Source organism: Platalea leucorodia, assembly GCF_965183815.1.
Source record: "Platalea leucorodia genome assembly, chromosome: 3".
In the NCBI taxonomy this organism is placed as follows: domain Eukaryota; kingdom Metazoa; phylum Chordata; class Aves; order Pelecaniformes; family Threskiornithidae; genus Platalea; species Platalea leucorodia.
This window is the reverse complement of record NC_138825.1, coordinates 50547442-50560066: the sequence shown is the minus strand read 5'-3', so window position 1 is coordinate 50560066 and position 12625 is coordinate 50547442.

Genomic DNA, 12625 nt, shown 5'->3' with positions numbered 1-12625 from the left:
CAGAGAAGAAAAGAAAACCATCCTCCTCCGTAATATGTACACCAAGCAGCAAGCCATATGTATCTGACCATTACCAAACAAGAGGGTCTTTTCACAGCTACAGCTAGCATCTGCTTTTCTGTTAGTTGAGTTCTCAACTTGCATGCTCCAGTGACTGGGCGGTGAGGGGTACGATGTGGCAATTCCAGGTGCTAGAGCCATTATACACCTCTTCACACACACAGCGCCCTTACTTGTTGCAGGGTAGGCCAGGAAGCAAAGCCGAGAGCCTGCCACAAAGGTTGCAGGTTTCCAGGCTGGCAAGAGCAAAGGCCTCAGTCCAAGTCCAGCTACTCAGGTGCTTCTTGAGGGAGAAAAACAGATCAAGCTGACATAAGATGCATTCAAAGCCCACGTGTCCTGCAGAACTGGCGTATAGCGCAGAGCAAACCAGCTCTCAATAAGGATTGCAGTCAGGATTTTTTGTTGCTGTTTTTCTTTCATTTCTTTCTTGAGGGGAAAGAAAAAAAAAAAAAGCAGGCCATCTTGCTGGCTATACAAACTCCATAGAGAAGCACAGATGGCCATCAAAATGATGTGCCTTGGGAGCAGGAGAAGCACCATGAGCTCTAGGCTACTGATCCTAGGAAAGGACCTCAAAGCCCAGTAAACACTACGCTCTCTTAGGGGAACTGTCAGGAAGGAACAGGAGCTCTCCTATGTGAATGTGGTGCTTTGTTTAACGCTCACCTGGAAGATGAGTGTTTTTTGTGACAACAAGCAAGCATGAAAACCTTGTCCTGGGGATGTTCACTTGATAGATGCTAGTTTACTAGCACTTTCAGGAGAGACAAGCAAGAGGGAAACAGACTGGCATGAAAAAATCCTCTTGTCTGCAAGCATTTGAGAGTCATTAAGACAATGTCAGAAGACAACCATGTGCATCTGAGATCAAAGGGCTCCAGTGATTTAAAAGGGCCTCTCTCAGGAGGGAGAGGAGTTATAATTGCTCAAGGAAAAGAAACAAAGACAAGAGGGCATGTAAGCCTGCTTACGTTATCTTCATAGAACAGCAGAGCCTCAGGAACAGCTATTCACATATACTTTGTGTCTTAAAATGTCTGGTCTCAGTGCATCATTTCAAGTATTAAAATAAATGATACCATGCAGCCATCACTTGAAGCTCAATTTATTCTGCAGACAGATATTGCTTCACTCTGCCTGATCCTGAGCTTGCCAGAAGATGCTTGGCTCTGTGATACTAATGTCAGGCAAAAAAACATATGCTCTGCCTCTCAGACAGGTCTACTAACTGGGGCTCAGTGGCTCACTAGCCACCACTACGCAGCTTTCAAGCAGAACAAGTTGATGTCTGCCCTAAAGATACCACAGGACAGATGGGTCCTCTTCACTGCGGGTCCCGTTATGCATAAGAGGAAGAACTGCAGGTGTCTGAAATTAGCTGGACCTGATGGATCAACAGAGTTGATCTGTAGGGTGGATCTATGTCTATAGGCCTGGGTAAATGAACATTAGGGAAATTTATGCTAGAGGGAAGTAAAAGGCACATAGCCTCAAGCCTGACAAAGATGCCATTCAAAGAGACAACTAACTACAACTGAAATTGATAAGGATTTTCTATATCTAAAAAGTTCTGCAGGAGATCAAAACTATTTCCTACAAGTTTAACTGTAACAGTTTGCCCAAGTTTTGACACTTGGAGACAGAGGCAAAAATAATTGAGCTGCACTGACTTAATAAGGAGATTAAGTATTCAGAAAGCAAAGGTAGTCAGTGCCATCTTCCTGGGCTCAAAATCCTTATCAGCTTGAAGCTAATTCTGCTATTCCTCCTACGGAGTCACAATTTTTACTTAGAAAATTCATGCTCTGTACCTACTTCTGCACTGAAGCTTTGAAACAGAAACCACTCATCTCAAGGGCTGGAGAGGGCCTGCAGCTTTCACTCAAGCCTGTTTGCAGCCACCAGGTTTTGTCAGCTTTGGAGTGGAAAAAGCTGAGAAGGGAAACCAAAGCAGAAATTGTCCAAATGTGATTTCAGCAGCTTACTGGGAACTTGCTTCCGTGTTGCAATCTGAAAGTGAAACTGCAAACCAGGGGAAACAGGATGATTGGCTGAATTGTTGCCACTAGTTTCTTTTGAGCTTTTAGTTACCATGTATTTGGTAATTTCACACCAGTAGTTCATTAATAAACCGACCTTCCAACACTGCTACAACAGCAAGGCACCCTGCAGACCACAGCTTTGTCTGTGTGGGGGAAATGGCCAACACAGCTATAGCAAAATAAAACTTTCCTCTCCAGCTTTTATTCTGGTACCACTGTTAGCAGGCTTGTGGTGGGTTTTTTCCTCCTTCCCGTGCACAGAACAGTTAAAAGACTGGTAGGGAAAGTGTCTCCCCCCTGCAGCTGGGCTGGGGGGTCGGGGGGGACAGGTCTCCTCCGCCACCACCGGCAGCGTGCAAGAAGCAGCACCCAGCCAGAAGAGTTGTGCTAGTTGAAAAGGAGCTGCTACACGCAGTAGCTTTAGCTCCAAACACCAGAGGCTTGCCAATACACTGACTTCACGTCGCTGGCATTCAAGCAGTTAAACACAACTGCGAACTCTGGAAGCTTTCCCACTCCTCGCTGAAGCTTCTCCCCAGTACACTGGTAACTGGTAAACAGATGGTACAACAGATACGGTGTCAGCTCCCTCCTTGTTGGAAATGCAGCTATCCAACATTTAGTCAACCTGCCTACAGTGAGAAGTGACTGAATTAGAAGTAAAAACATGCTTGCATTTCCCTTTCACTTTTAACTACTGCACATACACAGGCTGTGCCTTTTGCATCTCTAACAGAGTCCAAAATTCATTTTTTTTAAGGGAGTCCTCTCTGTAACTTTCCCATCCTCGCTGTTGTGGCAAAAGGTGGTAAAAACTCCCCCTTATTCAGTCTCCTACAACCAGTCTAGGATAAACAGTCATTCAGACTGGCAGCATTTTCCTCCTCAAAGCTGCATCCAAGGAATAATATAGACACTGCAAATAGTGTCATGAACTCCAACACTTATGAACCAGCAAGACTGCCAGAAGCATCTGGCACTGTTTTGAGGAAAGTTTTCAGTTTGTTTCTAGTTGGGCTTACTCCACACTTTGCTGCCATCGCTGACTTCCCTCCAGACCTTTGCAATGGCTTCACCAAACTGAGCACCAAATTCTGCTCCTCGATAAACACCCTTGCATCCTCCACCAACTCCTTCGCCCTCTCCCAAGACTCCCCCCTCATATTTCCCAAGCTGTACCCACTTTCATCAGCCTCCCACCAGCTTTCTGTCCTCTCATAACGAGGCTCATTTCTCTTCCCTCCACATAAGGCTTTATGTTCATTAGTACCGCGCTTCCCTCGTTGCCCGCTTCCCCCAAAGCTCTGTCCCAGAGCCAAACAAAATTCGCATCTTGTTCTGAATTCTGCACTTCTAGCAGAGCATACATTTTCTCTTGCAAATGCCTTATATCAAGAAGTAACTATGTTTTGGGACAACTTGCCAAGCAAGTCTCCCTTTTCTTTATGTACCAAGCCATTTAGAAGTCACTCGACATGGATAAAAAGCACAAGGCTTTAAACAGGCTCTATTATTTTTGCCAGCAATGGATACAACAAGGTTTGGGGACTTTTATGTGTGTGTGTTTTTAGTTCCAGGCTGAGTCAATATATTATGGAAAACAGACCTGCCTCCAGTTACCTAGAGACTGCTTAACCATGGGGTTCAAGTGACACTGTAAAACCACTCCACAGGAATGCCACTCAATTGCTCAATTCAGCAAATCCTGTTGGTGGATTTTCCCCCCTTATAAATCGCACTTGCCTATTCATTATTTCCCATATTGCAGGGGAAGAAGAAAAGAAAAAGGAAAAAGCTTTATTAATTGACGGAGATTTAGACCCTTATTAAGGCTGAGATTTAAACATACAATTAAGTCAGAAAAGTCAAAATTCTGTTTTTTCTGCTTTCATTCCCTTCTCCATTATTTCCCCATCATAAATACATGTTCTCTCTCCTCTGAACTCTGCCATCAAGCACATACACACCGAAAGCTTCGTTATTTCCAAAAATGCCACTCCAATGGTAACTTCAGCAACTCAGCCTCACTCTTCTCCTGTGATAGAGCAAAGTATTTATTGCTATTTTCACACGAGTGTGAACTGTGCCCCTCAAACGGTAAAGTTGTTATTCTCTGCTTGGGTGCCTACAGCTTGGGTCCTTTTCCAGAGAGGCCAAATGCCTGTAAACCCCCTCCCTTCTCAGGGAGCTGCACCTCTGCAAAGTAAACAACATTCATGTGAGAGCCTTAATACAAGTCCAAGTGCCTATCTTTAGGCACCCGAGTCTGGAAATGTTGGTCTGAGTGAACAGGCCCTGCTCGCGGCATGAATCACTCTACAGAGCAAGGTTAGGACAGAGGAGCTCCCGATTCTTAATTTAATTCTCTCGACCATCCTGCTGCTTAAATGAGAAACCCAACTGGGAATCTTAATTACAGTAATATACTCACCAAACATATTGTATTCATTTTTTTAAATTACTTTAGAAATGGCATCACCAGCCAGGAGAACAAAAACAATCCTGCACAAAAATAGATTAAGGCCCCACAGCCTGGCGTAAAAGGAGTCCTTGGAGCCCCCCACATTTGGATCCAAGCACTCCTGTGGGTTTCCTTAGCCACAGAGGTGCCACAAAGCCCCAGCAGCAGACAGCTAGCAACACCACCATGCCGAACCTACTCCCTTTCTCAGACTTTTCTTGGCTAGCTCCTCTTCTACCTGCATTCAGATGACCAAGTATTTGAGCATGAATTATCATCACCGTGAATACATGATTTTATGCCCTCAGTCTCCATTCCGCTGCTGCCCATGGGTCCCTTGTTCATCCACTCCAGCAAGGGAGGAGTGTGCCAGAGCTGACACCGCATTTAGGCTATCCTTCATAATCCCCTTTTTGGTATGATAGGGGGGACATCTTTTAACCTTCTTCAGTTCCTTCCCTTCTCCCAGTAGATACAGACCAGGAAAAAACAACATGTCAACTAGCAGAAACTCTTTGAAAAGAGCCCGGTCACAGCAGAGGCAGGGCTGCTCTCTTAAGCTTAAGCCCCTCTGCACGCAGTCTGGTGACAGTCCACAGCCAGAAGTAGTTCACTTAAACGTCAGCCATCAGACAGTCCTCCAGGTAAGGATGCACCAATTATAAAAAGAGACACATTTGCTAGGGAAAATGTAGCAGATCTAAAGTTAAACCTAGTTTTGTTTTTCCAGTTTGACCTGGCAGTTTCCATTTTGTCCAGGACCTGCCTTTTGGGGACACCGGCTTCCTCCTTCCCTTGCATCTGCAAAGGACACCCTCAGCAGAGAAACATTTAGAAAGTCTTTGCATAAAACCTTTCCCAGTGAGAAGCTCTCTGAAGAGTCCAGAAGGACAGATGAGTTGAATGATATCATCAGCTTGCCAGGTCTGACGAGGCAACACAACCGCTTGGACGTGACTCTGTTTGTTTGTCTCACTGGTAGCACAGCCCTGGCTCCTGCTGTCACATGCCTCCGAGCACTTCAGGCCAGGGAATGTCTCTCAAGATTGTTGGTAAATTCTTATCTGTATTACAGTTGCAGAGGTGACGCTTGCAGACGTAACCAAATCTGAGCCAGGCGGTAACCCTGGTAATTCGGAGGGGGATGGGGAGAACAGCAGCAGCAGCCAGCTGGGAGCTGATCAAGATGCCTCACGCACAACCCTTTGCCTTCTACAGCTGCTAGGGCTCAAGCTAGGACCTGTAGTCAGCAAGCCAGGCTACGAACACGCAGAAGAAATGTGATCACTGCCTGAAAACACTGCTTGCATCCTTGATGCCGCAAAATAAATTAATCTCTCTTTTAACTCCCTTTTCTTGATCTGCACTACTCACCGCTGCTACAGTGGGCCTTGATTTGTACTTAGAGCTCGCTGAAATATGGGACAAAAAAAGCACACGTGAAAAACATGCCCTTTGTGTTCATTTCAAATCTTGCCAACCGGTTGTCATGGTGGCCTTTACTCACATCATCCCTACAGGCCACGGTGTGTTTCACAGATAGGAAGATCCTTCTCTCTGATTACTAGGATGCAATGATGTCAGCTGAGCGTGCTTGCCACAAATGGGAGGTAAAACCCATCAGCATAAACCTCAGCAAAAGATGCTTAGACAAATTTGTCTCACCTCAGGCTTGCCCCAAGCTACCAGATCAGTTGACTGCTTTCCACAGCTTGGCTAACGTATAATAACTCTTCCAGCTGTGGTAACTCAGTGATACACCTGAACCCAGTTGGGACTGGGGTGAAATACTTCAGCCCTTTCACAATAAGCATAAAACCCACATGACTAGTCTACATTTACATTTACTTTTTCTCCTCTTAACTAGGTTTTGCTTTCCCCTGCCTACATACTGCTCCTTGGCCTCTAAAGATCTGAAGAGTAGAAGACACCATGGAGAAACCTACAAAACCTCTCTTCATTTAGCAGTGAAGACAAAGTTTATAAAAGTAAGTGGAGAGTACAGCCATACATGGCTTTTTTTTTTTTCCTCCTTTTCATAAACAGCTAAAATTAGCCAAAACCTACAATTTCAGGGGAAAAGAGAGATGGGGGCAAATACAGAACCATTCCCATTTCAGGTCATATCTAATGAAAAAGGTTGGCCAGAAAGAATAGGAAAAATGTTTTAAACAATGTAAGGTTTTATTTCAACATTTTCTAACTGTAATCATTCATTTCAGAAATGCTGAAATGTTTCATTTCCACATTATTACACATGTCAATGTTTTGCTATAACACAGAATTTTTTAACCGACTCAAGTTTAAAAAGAGGAAAAGAAGCTAAAAATATTAAATAGATTGAAAACTGAATGTTTCACAGTTATAAAAAACATTTAGAATTCCCATTGCGCCATTTTTTTAATTTGACAACTAATCCAGGAGATTCCAGCTTTCACTCCAGCAAGGCTGGTTGTGGGAATGTCATAACACATGCACCCAGTCTGTTTGCTGAAGTTTTGAATTGAAGATTGACTCAAAGGGTCTGTTGACTTCTCTCCCTGGGGTAGCATCACTTCACCTTGAACCAAGCCAGCAGAACAAGAAATAGTGGGGTCTCTACCAATTCACCCTAGGTGAAAGCCTACGGACCTATTTAATTCACATTGGTGTTGATGTTTGCACCTGACAATAAAGTGCTCTCAAATCCAAGCGCAAACTGTTTTAGAGCACTGCTCGCTTCACGCATCTCTGGAGAACTAGTCTGAGAAAGCTCCTCTGGGGTTTTCAACCAAAAGAGACAAAGTACAGCACTTAGTAACACTTTGCTGCTATGTCTGCACAAAGGACTTTTCAGCAGCTGGGATCCACCAAGAATTATTACCTTCAGTTTTCTCCTCAAAGAATAGGTAGTTTAGGGGCTAGAAAAATCTCCTCTCCCTACCTAATCACCTATGCAGCTCTGTGCAAAGCAGGCAGTGGATAATATGAAATGAAACTGAGAACAGTTCTGATTTTCCTGAGCAAGTAAAGTGCAGTTTTAAACATGTAATAGACATTTTGCCTTTACCATTAACGAGCAGAATACGTGAAGTATGACTGCCTTGATATCCTCTGGGCACTCGAGTTTAGACTTCCATTAACAACCTCATTAGCAGCAAGAGATACACAGTATGTTGCATTACGAAAAGGATCATAAATCTGTGCTTTTGGGAGCTACTGTATGTGAGCTGTATGTCTGCCTCTTTGAATTACGGATTCTTACTGTAGGTAATCTAATCAAAATGCTGACAAACCCCTTTTCATATGATCACAGAAAAACCACTGCACATTAAGAAACGCAAACGATAAGCAACAGATACTCAAAATGTCCTTTTATGCACATTAGAGCTGTGCTGAAGACGACATCTGTATTCTGAGGTGAGCAACAGCAAAATCCATAGACATGACTGCAATCAAAAAATCACAGTCTAACATTCACTGAAGCCGGTGTTACTATCTCCAATAGCTCAAGTGGGTTTCAGATGAGTTGTCAATGAACCCCTCCTTCATCCCCACTTATTCTGAGCAGGCTCCTTACACCAAGCAATAATACACAAATACAAATGTTAACAGCTGCTGAGCACCCAAAAAATCTTTCAAAGTCACTGAAAGCAGAAAAGGATCAATATCTGGTAGGCTAAGGATTTGGTTTATAGCAGTTTGAGAAACCTAGAAACCTGACAAACAATCTTTAATTACAATGGTGAGAGCTCCATTCTAGGAAACATTAAAAATGATGGCAGAGTAGAAAACATACTGAGGGGGTGGGAACCCAAACCAAAAAGCCCAGAGGAGAGAAAGGCTGCTTTTTTTTATTCCTTGTGCCTTACCACAACTAGCTTCTCAAGCCTATGGACCTCTTCAGCTAAGTCTCATTATGAGGGACATTGGGGTAAACCAGGGAAAAAGCTGCCAATGTTGGACACTCCAAGAATACAAAGGCCATCAGCAGTCTGCTGATCACAGCAATTTGGAATTTTCACTTCCTTGGTTGACTGCTTGTGGTTTTTTTAAATACCTGCTAATTCATTTTCTGCTTTCTCCTGTACTGCATATATTTGTCCTCCAGGTTCTTATTTCTTCCTTATTTTGTTCTCAGATCATCATTTGCTATCATCAAAAAATTTATCCTGAAATATAAGGAAGTAAGAGTTGCTGCATGCCTTGAAGTTGCTAATCCAAAAATAACTCAAATCACTGGAGGACGTAAAGGGGTGTTTTGAGGGGGTTAGATTTTTTTTTTTTTTTTTTTTTTTAAGTTTTCTAGTTGAAAAGTACCTTAAGATCCTAGTGTGTATCTCTCAAGTATTCATTTTAAAGCACTGTTCTTATAGGCCTAAAAATCAGAGGAATGAAAGCACTGAGGCATTGTTTTTCCACCATAACAACATGAAGAATAAACTACTTCTCTGCATACATTTAGGGAAAAAAAATTGGCTCTTGGGCAGGAACTTCATGTGCCAAGTTTCAATTCTCTGCAAAGCAGAATCACAAAATTGCCCACCTTTGAAACAACAGTTCGTAACAAAAGTAATGCATCCTTAACTGAGGCACTGAAAATGATGCTGCTGGGAGAGAGACTGAATGCATGTAAATTAAAGACATATTGCTAGATTTAATCAGTCCTGTCCAGTATTTATAAGTGTTCTTAAAACATGAGATCTGAGCAGACATCACACATCTGAATATGTTTGTTTAAAGTTAAAGGTTGTTTATTAAATGCTATTTATACCCTTGTTAAACCTCAGAGGGAGAAATATTAAACATGTCTGGGATTCACAGAGTACACAAAACAGGCACTAAATTGTACAGTTTGATATATAACTTCCTATAGTGGATAAATCCACCAACATCTGCTAAATATGTAGAAGATTTATTACATTTTCATAAGGTTTACTTACTACGTAGACTTCATGATTTGGCAAACAAAGCCTGCCTACAGAGAAAACTTATTTCATTATTTTCAACCCTTTTAATACACACTTTGGAGGATGCATGAATATTCCCTCGCTGCCCTCCCTGTCGCGTGACGGAGGGAATGGTCTCTGAGCCGTTGAGCTGGCTGAGAAAGAGAGAACTTGTGTCTCACGTCTTGTTTATAGGATGGAATCTTTGTGCTTCTCTTGGCAGCTCCCAGAGCAAGGTACAGTCCTGCATATTATCTCTCTCCAAAACTTTGCTGACAGACTCAGAGAGTCAACAAAGATCCTAGTACAGTGCAAAGACCCTCCCTCCCCCTGCAGGAGAGCTCAGCAGGCTCTCCTCCCAGGGCACAGTGAAGTCAGACATTTGTTTTGGCATCCAGAAAACTCTTTTTGAAACCTGTGTGAAACTTGGTAAATTCCCATAGTCTGGGAATCTTTGCTGAAATACTGTAATTTTTTCGTATCACTGGGCAATAATGCTCTATGCAGGAAATAGAAATGGAAAATTTGGGCACAGTGAAATCCTGTTTTCAGGAAGTCAAGGAAATCCCATTGCCTCCCCCTCCTCCCCCCAACCTCATTTCTGTAGTTCTTGTTCATATAAATGAGCAGTTGAGCTTCAGCAGCAACAGTGAAATCGATTTCCCTGGTTTTAGATGAAAACCTGAAAGAAACTCATTTCAGAAGACAGAGAAAGCTGAGCTTCTTCCCGTTCAATGCCAGAGATGTGCATCTCCAGGACCTACCGAGAACATGACTGAAAGTACATAAAGGACAGAGGGCTACTCACCAGAAGCCAAACTCAAGGTTGCTGTCATTTACATTACCACATGAGCAAAACGAGGAGCAGCTTTTAGTCCGGGAATTATTATAAATACGGGTAAAATATTTCTAAACATAAAAGATAATTTCCCTTCTAGTAAGATCTCCATATATATCACTTATGATCTTGGGCTAATACATCCTTTCCTTGAAATGGGTAGACTTACATAAAATGATCCTTCATTCCTTCTTTCTGACCCTCACCACATTCCTTTAAACCTTCTTAAAATATGGGGTTAAATTCTAAGGGAAAAATTTGTCATCAGGAATTTGCAAGTGGTTCCTGCAAGAAGCAGAACGTAGGTACATGTATATCTTTGAAGGAATCTAGCCGTACCAGATAACACTCAACAGTTTAGCTGAAATGCTGATTTATTGGTACAGACCTCCACTTCCACAGTTGCTTCTTTCTGGAAAAGAATTATTATAGGACAATAGCACTACCTCTAAATGGCTGCTCAGCCATACAAACACTTAATGTAACGTACTTTCAATTATTCTCTTATACCCTTTAATCCAGCTGCATCCAAAACTCTCAGTCATGATTTGGTGTCATAACTCACCATCCAGGCTCTCCAGGACAGGAACCTATTTTTGCCATTTTGTAAACTTTTACTAGGTTCTCTGTGGACTGACTGGTGTCAGAGATCGACGAACAAGTATGCATACTGATAATATGGACTGCCTCCTGCTAACAGACTTAATTTCTCAGCATCCTGGTGAAAAAAAAATGCCTTTGAATGTATGAAGCACTGGTTCTGTTGCTGTATTTAACATTTCTGTGTTAGAACCACAGATGGGTAAGTGACAAGCAATAACTATTGGGGAAAAACATTATTACTCCTTGTACAAATACATCCCTAAGATAAGTTACAATATTCTCCTGCCAAAATGGAACAGCTAACGATTTTCTTGCAGTCTGAGAAGTCCCAGATCACAGATGGCCAGCTGAATAGTGGCTCAAGTAATGCTAAGCAATGAACAGCTGCTAACAATGAGGAAATTGTGCTTCTAAGGCCTGATTCAATGCCCACTGAAGTCAATGAAAATCATATAAACAGCAGTTAGTGCCCTAGTGGCACTATTCTTTGGCAAGAAGCCAAAAACCGGATAACAAAATATTGTTAAATTCCCCCCACCAGAATATTCACTGCTTTTACAGAGTAACTGAAACTTTGATCTCCAGGCAAGCCCCAGAAGCATCCTAGTGAATGCAGCTGCATTTAAAACTCTGATGCACACTAAAACAGGAGTATTATATATCTTACAGAGGATTAGATCTTTATTTAGAATGGCTGCAGACATTAAGGGATTTAGTTGATTTTCTCCCAGATTACAGGCACATTATAGAAAACCAACACTTAATTTTGATAGACCACTACCTGCAAGTCCTTTCTTTGAGAAAATGCTTAAGTTTATTAACGAATGGTACTACTACTGGTTAGAGCACCACCGCTGCTATTCCTAATAACATGCATCTATGAAGCATGTATAAGAAATCAAGTGTCTGCCCCGAGTATTTTGTAGTCACTGCTTTAGCTAGACTAATGGTGGCTACCAGACGACAAGGAAGAAGGTCAGAGAGCTAGAGACAGCTCAGTTCTGGAACACCATACGAAACAGAAATCTCTTGTGGGTTTTCTTAAACCAACAAGTATGAAATGGCAGGTATCTGATTTTTAAAGTGCCTAGATGGAGCAGCATTGAAAGCCTAAACATGACATTTACAAACTTCACGTTGCTGTCCTAACCTGAAGCAGTACGGATGCAGCTCCATAAGCCCATGGAGACAACTGAGTACCTTCCCAGGAGCTCGGGACAGCCAGGAGCTGTCCTTGATGGGTGCAACAGAGCTGGAACACAGAAAAGGCAAGGCACTTGATGGGAACAAAACAGGAGGCTCTTCAAAGCTTAAGAAGAAACATTAAAATTCAGAGATGTGTTGCTGATGAATAACATCAGCGTTAAATGCATCTCTCTGTCCATTACCTCCTTGATAAATATACTCATAAAAGAACCACTGAATTTAGGGAAAGACACTTCTTACAGTCACTTTCCTGATCTTACACAAGATTTTTTAACTATCTGATGCATGATGCATCTTAGCTGCTTTGAAAGCAAAGATGCACTACTTAGAAAGCTGCAGAGATCAAAGACAGACAACTGTTTCTAAGGGAGAGCTTTTTTTTCTTTTTAAAATATGCCTGCAAAATGTCCAGTAACACACTCCAAATTTATTTCTTCACCTTGCTCAAATGCTCTGCTCTCCTGGGTGCCTTTGCAGTCCCAGA